Genomic DNA, 14,865 nt, shown 5'->3' on the forward strand with positions numbered 1-14,865 from the left:
AGGAAAGCCAGGTTTCAAATGCCAGCAAGATTAAATACAACCAAGATCAAAGGGCCAAAGGCAGAATCACAGCTAAGGCTGCAGAGCCAAGGATTTGGAGCCAACTGACTAAGGAGTCAAAGGTAAGCAGGTTCTTGGCAAATGCAGAGGGTCCTCAGTGATAGTGGTAATGCTTTAGTTAGTTTCCCACTGCATTACCACAAATATGGAGGCGTGAAGCAACACAAATTTATTATATTACAGTATATAAGGTAGAAATCTAACATGGGTCTAATTGGGCTAATATCAAATTGTCAGCAAGGCTGGAGGCACTAGGAGAGATAATCTGTTCCTTTGCCTCTCTGCCAGCTCCGAGAAGCGGTCCACATTCTTTTGCTTGTGGGTCCTTTATCCTCAAATCTAGGATCTTTGGGCCAAATCCTTCTCACGCTGCTGTCTCTCTGGTTCTCTCTCTTCTACCTCTAAGGACCCCTGTGACTGCATTGAACTATGCTGGATAATCCAGGATACTCTCCCTCTTTTAAAGTCAACTGATTTGCACCATTAATCCCATCTGCATCCTTAACACCCCTTTGCCATGTAAGGTAACATTAGGATATGGACATCTTTGAGGACCATTATTCTGCCTACCATGCCCTTCCCCCTGGTGGAACAGGGCTAGGCCTGGCCTGCATGATGAAAAACTTAGATGCCAAGGAAAAACCCAGAGATCACCTAAGCCAGGCTACTCTCAAAATCACTGCTTTCTCTCTGAATTTTTTTCTAGTCATGAACAGTTAACTCTTATGAATTTAAGATGGATTATAATTTATGAAAATAAAGCTTACATAGTGCCTTTACCCATGCATCCAGACTGTGGTGTGCTGGAGCCAACGTGCACCACTTGCAAAAAGTTACTGTTCCATTTTCAGGAATTTTAGAACATCAAGTTGACATTAGCCAAGGTAGCACTATTTACACTGTGGACATGATCAAATGCTACAAATTCGAGACTTTCTCCCGGGAGATCCCAGGTGTTACACATTTGCCATACCACTGGTATGTATGAACTTAAAAATGAACACCAGCAACAGTCAGGATAGGCCCCACATTATATTTCAAACATAGTGGCTGGCTACTACAGTTAGTTTGAATCTTCCAGACAAGTGCCAGGACCAAACAGATCACAGTGTTGTCTGATTAGCCGCTGCTGTCCAATAGGATGTGCAGGATTCAATTTATTAGTTGCTGGGCTGTTGCCAAGGGTAATCACAGTTATGATGTACTTAAACAGGGCAAGTATGTGAGGAAGGCCATTTGGTAATACTTCATTAATGCTCCTTCCTAATCTTAGCAAGGTTGTAAACATCCACAAACCCATGCTTGAGGAGGGCTCAAAATCTTCAGAGCTGTTCCAGGAAGTGGAGAATGAACAGAAGCAGATAGCAGAAACATGCTGGAATCATACTGCATCCACATTTTTTCAGTCAACAAAAAATTCTGAGCTTCTACCAGAAATCCAGAATACCATAGCAAAAATAGCAGTGTGGCTCCCACTCCCACAGGGCTCACAAGCTACCTTGGTGAGAAGTGTGTGTGTGTGTGTGTGTGTGTGTGTGTGTGTGTGTGTGTGCAGCTGGTGAAGAGAGAAGAAACAGACAAACGAACAGGTGATTACAGGACAGGGTGACTGGTTCGTGGAGTTACTTACAAGGTCAACTCACTGAGACTTCCTGGGTCAGGCAAGAGGTCCTGGAGGAAGTGACTTAAAAACTGAGTTCTATAAATAATAATAATAATTTCTAATATTTATCGAGTAGTTGCCATGCTTCAGGCGAAGTCCTAAGCACTTAAACACATTTTACTTCATTTAGTTCTTCTGATATCCTTGAGACAGGTATTATTATTATCTTTGTTTCAGAAACGAGGAAACTCAGGGCGCCTGGGTGGTTCAGTTGGTTAAGCGTCTTGACTCTTGGATTTGTCTCAGGTCATGATCTCAGGGTTGTCAAACTGAGCCCTGCATCGGGCTCTGTGCTCAGCGTGGAGTCTTCTTGGGATTCTCTCTCTCCCTCTCCCTCTGCTTTTCCCCACCCACCCCCCAGCTTATGCTATTTCTCTCTAAAATAAATAAATAATTTTTTTTTAAAAAGAACGAGGAAACTGAAGCACAGCTAAGTTAAACAAACTTGCCAAGGTCTCCCAGTGAGAGGTAGAAGTAGGAGAATAGGAGTTAGCCATTTTCAGGGAAAATAGGGAGAAGAGTGCTCCAGTAAAGGGAGCAACATATGGAAAGTCATGGTAGCTTCCAGGAAAAGAGGAAGTATTTGACCAAAGATTCAAGTGGAGGGTGATGAACTATGGACAGAGAAAAGCCAGACTGGGTTGTGAAGGACCCGGTGGGCAGGTTTATCTGTCCAGTTGTTAATCAGGGTCTTGAGTGAGTTAGCTTACTTTTAATAGGGCAAATGTAGCATTAGTATAGAGGCAGAGGGATGGAAGCTAGTGAGGAGGGTATAACCCAGGAAAGAGAGGCGAGGGGCCGAACATAGCCGATGTAGGGGGTACACGGGGTAAGAGTAGAGGACACTGCCCAGGTTTCAGCTTTGGGCCCCTGGAGAGATGGTGATGTCCATCACTGAGATGAGGGACACAGAAGGAAAGGCAGTTTTGTAGGGAAGATGATGAATTCAGGTTCAGAACACTACATCTGAAAGGCCCATAGGACATGGGCGAGGAGGTATCTAGGAAGCAGGTGGCTCCCTGGCTTTGGTGCTAAGGAAGGTGGGGTGACAGATTTGGGAATCATCAGAATAAGGGTGAGAATTGAAGCCAGCAATGGAATGAGATTACCCAGGAAGACGGGATAGAGTGAGGAGTGTTGAGAGCTTCAAACAAAGCACTGAGGAAATCCATATTTAAGGGGCAGATGGAAGAGTGGACACCACAAGGAAATGAAGGACAGGCCAGAGAGGTATTTGGGAAAAGAACATCTCAAAAAGGAACGCATGTCCAGCTGTGCCCACTGCTTCAGAGAGATCAAGTAAGACAAGGAAAGAAAAGTGTGTGTTGGATTTAACAGTTGGGGCTTTGCGGTATGCTTGGAAGTATTCGCTGACGCGGTAGAGATGGAAGCCTGCTGGCCATGGACCTGAGGCATGAATAGGAGGCATGGAAGCGGAAATAGGAAATGTAAACAACACTTTCAAGAGATTTGACTTTATCAGGAGAAGAGATACTGGGTAGGAGGTAGGGGAGACAGTGTTGAGATTATTTGAGGAGTCCTGGCCACATTTAAATGTTGGTGGAAAAGAGACGAGCCAGAGAGTTCAAAGAGTAGACAATTTTCAATGGAGAATCATTTGGAGTAAAGAGTTAAGAACAGTGAGGGGGCGCTTGGGTGGCTCAGTCAGTTAAGCGTCTGCCTTGGGCTGAGGTCAGCATTCTGGTGTCCTGAGATCGAGCCCAGCATCAGACTCCCTGCTCACTGGGGCGTCTGCTTATCCCTCTCCCTCTGCCCCCTGCCCCCCGCCCCGCCTCATGCTCTCTCTCTTTCTCTTCCAAATAAAAAAATAAATAAAATCTTAAAAAGAAAAAAAAGAACAATGAGAACCAGAGGAGAGGTTGAAAGCGCTCGAGAGATTCGGGGTCCCTGAGCAAGTGCGAGGGTCAGGGTACAAGACTGGAGGACAGGTAGTCTCAAAGCGCACAGAGAAGTCTTTCTGTTCACAAAAAACACCAAGCTCTTTAATCATGAAGGTGGAAGACACAAGAAATGCCAGTAGAGTTTGGGGTATATACGCCTGTGAAAAAAACACCGCCTCTGGCTTGGAAGTCAAGCCTATCAGCCTGGCAGGGATACGGGCTTCATGAACCATGTCTGTCTTGAAGTTGTCCTCATGGCCTGAAGCCCTGCCTTCTAGACTGGGAACACCCTCTCCCGGGAGGGACAACGGATGGAGCAAGGGCCAGCAATGTTGGCACCAGCCATCGTTACAATACAATCCACGGTCAGCGAGCAAATTGTGGACAGTGCCCTACAGAACCACAAATCCAAAGAGAAGAAGCAGTTACCAAAAGCCAGCAATGGAGGTCAGGGATTTGAAAGATCTGGAGAGAGGACAGAAGGGGAAGATAGACCAGGAAAGCTCCAGGGAGTAAGTGGCGGAACATCTGGCTGAATACTGGAGAGGAGTGCTCTTCTTGGTGGAGAAGGATTCTACTTGTTTCCAGCAATGCGGGATGGAGGAAGTAAAGGGGAAGACACCAACAAGCGGGCATGTCACTGAGTCGCTTATATCAAAGGTGCATAGAAGGAAAACAAGAGCTACCGAGAAACAACGTACTAGTTTTCCTAACATTTGATCAAGTGCCTGAGAAACCTCAATGCAGGGGCAAAACTGAGTTTGAGCCCTGGGCCCAGATTTAAGGTTAAACTGAGGGAGGCATCCTATGTCTCCTCTCCTGGATCTGCCGATTTGACTCCCAAGCCCTAAGTGTAAGATCTCACCATGAGCTGAAGGAAAGCCCACTCTGAAGCACATTCACATGGCCCAGGGGTCACTAAAGTCAGGAGAGGCCCCTGATAAAAAACACCCCCACCCCTTATCCCAATGCAGGGTGGCTGGTGAGCATGAGTCAGGCCCAGAAGCTGCAGCATCTGCAAGGAGCTTTTGACTCCATCCCTAACACTGTGATGTGAATGGATGTAGCACGGAAGAGAATTAGCCAGCTGCCTTTTGGCTGTGGAGCTAGACGTGACCAAGCAGGGTAGCTGGCCAGGCCTGCCTTCTCTGGGAGGAAGACCAAGGCCTTTGACAGGTTTGTTTTCAGGATGGCAATTAGAACTACAGGGAAAGAACAAAGTTCAGGACTGGATCCTGCCTTTAAGGCCCAATAACTTCACTGAAAAGAAAGTGGCCTAATGAATGTTTACGAGATGACATTAGTCACTCCTCCTGCTTTGAGTAGGAGCTAAAAATAGGGTAGAAAGAGAGGTTCATCTTCTCTGCCATAGGTAAGGAGCCGAATCAAGCCCACTTTCCCCATAAAGAAGAAAGGAAATGGGACCTGATTGAACAAACAAATCATTTAATTAGATTGAAAGAAAAATTTCTTAATGATTAATAATGTATGATGGGTTGAATTTTGTCTCCACCCCCCCCCCCACACACACACATACAAAATTCACAGGCTGGAGTCCTGCCATCCAGTACCTCAGAATGTGACCTTATTTGGAAATAGAGTCATTGTAGAAGTAATTAGTTAAGATGAAGTCATACTGGGGTAAGGTAGGCTCCTAAGTGAACATGACTGGTGTTCGTATCAAAAGAGGACATAGACATAGAACTCCATGTGAAGATGAAGGCAGGGATGAGTTGCTTCTACAAACCAAGGGACACAAAAGATGGCCAGCGACTGAGAGTTGCTAGGAGAGAGACGTGGAACGGATTTTCTCTCTGGCCCTCGGAAGTAACCCCACAAACACCTTGACCTCAGACTTCAAGCCTTCAGAACTGTGAAAGAATAAATTTGGTTGTTTAAGTCACCCAGTTTGTGATGCTGTGTTATAGCAGTCCCTGCAAACTAATACAGAATTTCAAAGTACTATCTGTATACTTTTAGAAAGACACTTCAAATATAGTTGTCTTGTTAAACTATTCATATGATTAACCATATTCATTTTATAATACATATTCACATAGAATTAACCATACATAATAAACAAATAACTATAATTTTAGTAAATAGCAGTATTTTATGTAAAATTAGCCATTATTGGAGCACCTGGCTAGCTCGGTCAGTAGAGCGTGTGACTGTTGATCTCAGAGTCATGAGTTCGAGCCCCACTTTGGGCGTGGAGCCTACTTAAGGAAACAAAAAAATAAAATCAGTCTTTATTTATCCAGGACAGCATTTGTTTGAGAGCCAAAGCTTAAGTCTCTTCTAGTGTTATGTGTCTCTAATTTTATCAACAAACTGTGTGCCAATTCTAATTGCTTCATGGTAATCCAGATTAAAATCATATTTCTGTTAATACTGAGGATTTACCTAAAAGGCTTAAGGGATTACATGTGGAAATGCAGCAAAGATTGAGGAATAAATCAGTAACTTCCATTAAGATACAATTGATTTTTAAAATAAACCAAAAAAATGTAAATTTACATTTTCTTATCAGCAACAAACATTTTCTAAGCATGTACTGTTTACAAATCACCATATAAAGTGCTATATGGAGGCAAGTGATAATGATACTGCCCCATGAGTCTTTCACCAGAGTTGGGAAGGCCAGTGCAAAAGTAAAAACAAGAAACAACACAAGTTAGAGTGTTCACGTACAATGCAATAGATCCTACTGCTTCTCAAAAGTACTCTTTACATTTTCTCTCATGCACAAGGGAGCCAGTCCACACATCCTTGGATAGTCTCCTTCAAGTAACCTCTCTGACTAAGCCACGGAAAGAGGAAAGTTTTGTTTCTTTTTTTTTTGTTCTGATTTTCTTACTTTAATGGGCTGTATTAGAAAAATGTAAGCAACCATGAGAGCAAAGCGATCTCTTCATGTATTTTCTTAGTTTTTAGAGTTTAGAGTATCAGTTACTCTCCTTTGAAGAAAAATATTATGGCTCTTTGATTATCACTGCATAACTAAGGACCCTTAAACATAGTGGTTTAAAACAACAATCATTTATTATTCTTTCACTGTTCTGTGGGTTAATTGGACTCTGCTGGGCCATTCTTTTGCTCCATGTGGTGTTGACTGGAGCTATAGTGATCATGATGTTCTACTGGCCTGGGATTGTCAAGACGGTTTGCACCCATAGCTGACATTTGATGTTGGCCTACCTGTTGGGGCTATTAATTGGACTATCTTAGTTTTTTCCCATTGTGGACTCTCATGCGACTTGGGCTTCTCTATGACAGAAGAGTCCCAAGAATGTTCCAAAAGTGTGATAGCAGAAATCTGCAGATCTCCTTAGCCTGAGCCTGGGAAGTGACTCGGTCTCTTCCACCAAGTGAGGAAAGTTTTGTTTCTTTTTTGCACTATCTTCTGTCGGAATGTTTCTCTTTCTCTGCCCCTAGGACCAGGGCTATTAAAAACAGGGAGGTCCTAGGTGTGGGACTTCTCAGATGACACTCCTGAGTTCCAAAGAAGGGAAACTCCCTGGAAGGGGCAGTGTTGTGGGTAGTAAACAGGTCTGCTGTGGACGCAGACACCGGTGTAGCTCTTCACTCCCAAAGTGAGCAGATGTTGTCATGGGGTCAGGGAAATTCCATGTCACAACAGAACTTGGGTAAATGGTAGCCTGGCTCATTCCTGGTCTTGGAACTCCTGGCACAAACCTCCAGTTCTCTGCCTGGCACCCCTCTTTTCCCACCTGTCACCTGTATGAAAAAGTACAAAGTACTTTAAAGCTTCCTTTTTTTCTTTTTCTTTCTCCACTTGACTTTTATTATTTTTTTAACTAACATATAATGTATTTTTTGTTTCAGGGGTATAGGTCTGTGATTCATCAGTCTTACACAATTCACAGTGTTCATCATAGCACATACCCTCCCCAGTGTCCATCACCCAGCCACTCCGTCCCTCCCACCCCCCACCACTCCAGCAACCCTCAGTTTGTTTCCTGAGATTAAGAGTCTCTTATGGTTTGTCTCCCTCTCTGGTTTCCTCTTGTTTCATTTTTCCCTCCCTTTTCCTATGATCTTCTGTCTTGTTTCTCAAATTCCTCATATCAGTGAGATCATATGATACTTGTCTTTCTCTGATTGACTTATTTTGCTTAGCATAATACCCTCTAGTTCCATCCATGTCGTTGCAAATGGCAAGATTTCATTTTTTGATGGCTGCATAATATTCCTATATATATATATATATATATATATATATATATATATATATACATATATATATACCACAACTTCTTTATCCATTCATAAAGCTTTCTATTCAAAACTACCCATCCATCTTCTTAATAATTATACAATTCCAGCAGGACAATACTGCTGACATTCTATATCTAACTTTTCATGTGTCCAAATCACAACTGCAGCCCTACATACAAAAGGCATAGCGCTTTTAAATCTTTTCTGAACGTGCTGATGCCCGACAATAGCTCCAATTTCCTTTTCTCATTAGCTCTCAAATGCTGGACTGAAAATAATTCTATCTAGTAAGAAAGAGCCCTCGATGAAGAATCAGGATACCTGGATTCTAGTTCTAAACCTGTCCCTACCCATCTGGAGAAGCTCAGTAAGTCATCCCATTTCTCCTGAGTCTGTTTCTTAGTTCATTATGGAGCTAGGAGATAGACTGCCTTAGCTAAAGAGTAATCCAGAACAAGGTAAGCAGGGTAGCAGATTGGCTCTTTTTAAAACTGTGGGATAAGCTGGGAGGCAAAGCATAGTCCAGAACCAAAATCAAGACCAATCACACAGGGTGTTGAGTGAAAAACTGGGTCATTAAAGCCAGAAAGACCCCAAAATTAAGCTTCATGACACACGTGTGAAATTCCATGGCAGAGCAGTTAATTTTAGGTGTTTTTTTTTTCCTCTCTGCAGGAAAAACAGGAGTGTTTTTCTCTATGCAGTGTCTCTATGGTTACTGCCCTTGACTCGGTGTGGTTCTGGTAGGGATGCCTAATACTCCATCCCAACTGAAAAATGGGTACATAACCCACATCGGGTCACTTAGTGTCCCTCTTGCTAAGAATTTAAATCTGGGGCAGAAAAAATTCCAGCAGCAGAAGGCAACTGGACTTGAGTCAGCAAATGGTAACATCTCAGTCCTCCTGTTGTGAGACCCTCTAGAGCTGCCCCTGTAAAGCATTTCCTTTATCAGGTCTCAGTACCCTTCAAAAAAAAAATTTTTTTTTTCTCAAGTGGGCATTCAGTTTTTCTTGTTTCCACAAAGCGAAAAAAGTGTATCCTCAAACACTTAGAATTCAAATAGGCATAAGTAAAAAACTTTGGTCTTCATGGGCAGCCGAACTCCTCCAGAGAGCGGCTAGGAGCAGGAAGGACATATATTGGAGTCTGCACTTGGAAATGGGAGTGGGAGGGGGCAGGAGCGGGTAGTCAGTGGACTGTTTCTCATTGAGAAATGAGCTGATTATGCCAGATTATTTCTAACTCTAACATCCTATGATTCAAAGTAATCAATTCCATGGCCCAAATGATTAGTGCGATGTTTAAGTGGGATGGAGAGAGAGAAAAGGCTTTGTCTTTTTCTTTTTTAGTCTTTCTATTTTTGGCAAGGGCTTAGTAGACGGAAGTATTCAGAAGTATAGGGTGACACATGAATCCAAGCAAGCACTGTAATTCCGGACTGTAAGCGCAGAGGTGACAGAACCCTGGTAATAACACTCACATGACATTGTTCACATGTCTCACAAATTAATCCGCCAAATCATTAGGTAAGCCCAGTTTTATCGCTAAATGTATAGATTTATCCTTGGACAGTTCTGTGTGTGTGGCAAAGTCTTGGTGTTTTCCTTTTCTAGGAATATTCCTTGATGTTAACATCAGCTTGTACTTTTGGGCTACGGTGACACAGAAAGTCCTTCATTCATCTTGAAATTTCCTCCAATTTTTCTTGTATGCTACCAAGGAGTATATTTGCTTGGCAACAGAAACACAAATACACCATTGGTTGTTTTGCTGGCCTGTGAACCTTTTGGGGGGTTTTATGGCTTAGCTGTTCTAGAAGGGATGACACCAATACACACGAGTACCATGTTAAGCATGCTTCTGCCTCAGAGCCTTTGCATTTTCTGTTCTGTTAGCCTGAAACACTGTCGGAGGGGGTTATCAAGAAGACATTACCACCAGTTGACCTATGAGCTGGACCTGGGCAATTGGAGGCTCCCCACCCTCTCTCCCCTGTTCTTGTCACAAGCAAGGCTTGGGACTGCCTAGAAAATGTTCTTTTTCCATTAAAACGGGAATCAGAAGTCATGGCGTCTGATGCAGCTGTCAACTTAATCATGTTGTCTCAGGCCTGTGAAGATTTAGTTTCCCTTGGCTGCTGTACCAAATAAGAACAAATTCGATGGCTTAAAACCATACACATCTCTTCGCTTACAGTTCTGGAGGTTAGAAGTCTGAAATCAGTTTAACTGGCCAGATCAAGATGTCTTCAGGACATCACATGTTCTCACTGGAGTCTCTAGGGGACAATCTGTTTCCTTGACTTTTGCAGCATTCCTGGACTCATGGCCTCCTCCTTCATCTTCAAGCAGGCAAGGCAGCAGCTTGCCTCAGTGATGACACCACTTTATTCTGTGTCAGATCATCCTCCGCCTCCTTCTTATAAGGAAACTTGTGACCACACTTAGGGCCCACCAAGATAATCTCATTGCAAGAGCCTTAAGTCGATCACACCTGTGATGTCTCTTACAGTTAAGATACTTTCTCAGATTACAAAAATTAGGACCTTGATGTCTTTGGGGACATTATTTAGCCTACCACACCCCTAGATCTTAGTTGTCCTATGTGTTAAGTGTAGGAAGTTTGCTGCATGATCGATTATTCATGAGTATATGAGCCTCCTGTCTGTTCTGTTGGATTCTGAGTTGGAAGATGAAAAATTAATTAGTCACTCACATGCAAAGTAACACTATTAGTTGTACATCTTGGGCACCAACCAGAACCCTAATTTGGGGGGTGGAGGTGGGGGCTGGCAAGGGAGCAGGGGTGGAATGTTGTTATTCACATGAATCATATTTCACTTGTCATCTGGCTCAACCAACCAGTTAAAAACAAAGATGGCCTTGTAGCAGGAATTGGTACAGAAATGAGCTGGGTGAGTTCAGTTTCAGCATCTTGAGATTACAGAGTCACTCTTCAGATGAACAGCAACTGCTCCAGTCTTTAAAGGGCAGCAAACCAGTGAAAGGAAAGCCTGTGAGCAGTGAAGTGTGCAGAGAGGGTGAGACACAATTTCAAGAGCTTTTTGAGCATGAAATGTTTAACAGCCATATTATGACTTTATTGCTCAAGTTCAGTGAAAACAAATAATAACACATTTACCAAATGTAAAACCACCCAAAAGTCTGTACTTTTTTCTCTTTCACAGCTCTTTTAATATTACTATTACTTCATAGTCATATTTTAAAAGAGTAATCCTTGTTTTTGGTGAGATGCTCTTAGAATGTTAAGATATATAGAATTTGCTTCAGCATAACTGGGGAGGTGGGAAAATGAAAAGGTATATAGAAGAAATTAGATTGGCTATGAATTGATGATTACTGGTACAGGGTGATGGGTACAAAGTAGTTCATTATACTAAACTCAGCATATTTAAATATGTGTGAAATTTCCATGATCAAAAGTTATTTTTAAACAGGTTGCCACTCGTTTTTAACAGAGCCACAGGCTAAATAATAAGGTTCTCTCTTGTTTGCATCAGCATGTATGATTTCTTACAGAAAACACGGTCAAGGTCCTTATCAAAAGGTAGCTAGCTAGGTACATGAATTACTTTTTCAACAAAAGCAGAAACCTCCTCTATTAGTTTACTTGATGACACTGTGAGATTTGTAGACAGGACTGATATTTTTAGCTTTCTCTGGAAGCAGAAGTGCTGCTGTGTCTGGTGCCATGGGGTTGGGGACCTGTAAGTCAACATGATCGCATGGGTACATTCTGAGCTTCCATTTAGTCAAAAGCTCTAAAAGAGATTACCTACACCAAGAGTGGCATGAGAATATTAAAACAGATAACTACATTTCATGCTCCACCCTCTCAATCACAAATCCTACTGTCTAAGCTGCTGTTGTATTCATCCAGTGTAAGTGGAAGGTATATCTAACAGTGTTCTTCCACAGATCTCTGATTAAACAGTATCTCTAAGAAAAATGGACAAAAGGACCTTACCTTCCACATGGACAATGATAGCAGGATCTTACCTGGCTCCTCTCTTCCAAACCACCCTTTATGTAGATGTCAATCATTTTTTCTAAAACAGGCCTATGACTCTCTAAATTCAATTCAAGAGACCTTCACACATAGAGAAAAGAAAGACCAAACTCCATATTCCATCATTTAAAGACCTCTACCAGCTGGCCTGTGTTGACTTCAACAATATCTTTACCTTATTCTCTGTGCCTCTTTCTTCCTAATCACCCTCTCCTTTTTTTTTTTTTTAATCCCTGATGGCATATGTTTCGATTCTTTGAACTGATTATGAATCTTGCCAGTTCCCTCACTTATAAGTTGAATGAGATCATTTGTATGTGTTTTTATCTTTGTATGGGTTGTGACTTCCTCCTTTTTTTTTAAATTATATGCATTTTTTTCAGGGGTACAGGTCTGTGATTCATCAATCTTACACAATTCACAGTGCTCACCATAGTACATACCCTCCCCAATGTCCATCACCCAGCCACCCCATCCCTCCCATGCCCCTCCACTCCAGCAACCCTCAGTTTGTGTCCTGAGATTAAGAGTCTCATGGCTTGTCTCCCTTTCTGGTTTCATCTTGTTTCATTTTTTCCTCCCTTCCCCTGTGATCCTCTGTCTTCTTTCTCAAATTCCTCATATCAGTGAGATCATATGATACTTGTCTTTCTCTGATTGACTTATTTCGCTTAGCATAATACCCTCTAGTTCCATCCATGTCATTGCAAATGGCAAGATTTCATTTTTTGATGGCTGCATAATATTCTGTTGTATATATATACCACATCTTCTTTATCCACTCATCAGTTGATAGACATCTAGGCTCTTTCCATAGTTTGGCTATTGTGGAGATTGCTGCTATAAACATTGTGGTGCATGTGCCCCTTCGGATCCCTACATTTGTATCTTTGGGGTAAATACCCAGTAGTGCAATTGCTGGGTCATAGGGGAGCTCTATTTTCAACTTTCTGAGGAACTCCATACTATTTTCCAGAGCGGTTGCACCAGCTTGCATTCCCACCAACAGTGTAGGAGGGTTCCCCTTTCTCTGCATCCTCGCCAACATCTGTTGTTTTCTGATTTGTTAATTTAAGCCATTCTGACAGGTGTGAGGTGGTGTCTCATTGAGGTTTTGATGTTGAGTGATGTTGAGCACTTTGATTTTCTCCTTTTACTGGCAAAATCTTTGTGTGACTGCATGTATGTTTCCCGCTACCCTCTTGTGTTTTTGTTTCTACTAAGTTCTTTCCGTTCATTGTCCCATGTGATAACACTACATTGCAGTACTGTCATTCCTGGTCACAAGGATTTGACTTTGACTTTATCCTTTAACAGTACTTTAACAGTGCTTTGGCATGTTGTCAGGTACTTGCCATACTGAGTGAGATGTGAGGGGAGGATGCAGTCTTTGAAGTCTCCTGGGTTTGTGTCTTCAAGGGTGGGAGGCATACCTTCCTTGGGCTCTGGGATTGCCTGGGTCCACTGCCACCCACTTCATGCTCAACCCTACTCTCAGGCTACCTGCTATGTTTTATTCATTTCTATTGCTGCATAGCTAGTAACCACAAACTTAGAGCCTTAAGACCATATCCATTTATTATCCCATAGTTCTGTAGGTCAGAAGACTAGGCAGGCTTATCTGGGTTCTCTGCTTGGGGTCACTGGGCATCATAGAATTCTGCCTATCACAGCTGCCTCCCTGTCTGGGCTAACAGTGGCACATCCAACAGAAATGAGACTCAGTAAGGGGTTGTGTGCACTCAAGTTTAGGGGGAGGTATGGAATTCCTAGAGACAGAGGAAGGGAGAAGCTAGCAAAAAAGGAGACAATCAGGATATAAAGAGCACAAACTGACAATAAGAAAGTGCTCCCAAAAGTTTATGGGCAAGGATATTTCATATACCTTCTAGGGTATCCACCATTTTATAAACAACAGGCTAAATGCACCCTCTATGATACCTCTAACATGGGTAAAATACTAGACTATTGTAGTAATGTATTAATGAAATAAAGTATCTGAAAAAACTAATTACTATAAAGTGCTAACCAAACCTAAAGTTATTGCTATTAAAATATTTCATATTATATTAATATTTTCAATATATAAAAGAATAGCTAACAGTTCTTGTATGTTTATTATATGTCAGGTCCTGTGCCTTCACATTGCTTATGTCTCTCAGCAATCCTGTCAGGTGAATAGTATTGTTATTCCCATTTTACAGGTGAGGAAACTGATTAAAGGAAAAATTTACGGACTTACCTGGAAATCATGCGGTCAGGAAGATAGAACCAAGATTCAAATGCAGGGCTGTCTACTGCCAGTCATTCATAAGCATTATATTAATCTATGGATGTTAAAGAGTCAGAGAAAGTTACAATCAGAAAGAAAGGGCCAGACCTGAAGACAGACAGATGGGGAGAACAAACATGGCCCTACCTCTGGAGTTACTGAGTTGGGCTCACTAGCTAAGGTAAACTGCTCTGGTGACAATTTGCTTTTTACAGCTTTTAAGGAGAATGTCTGGAATTCTCTGTTTCATATTCTCTGTTTTCATAATCTTGGAAATAAAAATTAGTTCTTGAAGATTTGCTTGTTATTTATGACTTTGCACCTTTTTTTTTTTCCTGGCCAAATTGTCAGGGGTAACTTCCGTAGCTGGGGCTAAGATGGATAATTATTGTACTGATTCAATTGCTACGGACAGAACAAAACGACCTCATTAGAATCAACCCCAAACCTAGCCATGAGGAAACATTCCATAGCTCCATAAAAAGCAAGATCATGGGGTTGTGGAGGGGTTGATAGACTATGAAAGCAATCTGATGCAGGGAAAACTGGAGAGGAACAAGGAAACAGCAAGTGACAAATGGGGATGGAGAGCAAGGGGAAATGGTGGACTGGAAAATAAACACTATTGGAAATGTGGCTATCTGTTTGGGGGAAAAATATGGATCCTTATATCACAGCGTGATTTTAAATGTCAC

Source organism: Zalophus californianus, chromosome 7, assembly GCF_009762305.2.
Source record: "Zalophus californianus isolate mZalCal1 chromosome 7, mZalCal1.pri.v2, whole genome shotgun sequence".
Classification (NCBI taxonomy): Eukaryota; Metazoa; Chordata; class Mammalia; order Carnivora; family Otariidae; genus Zalophus; species Zalophus californianus.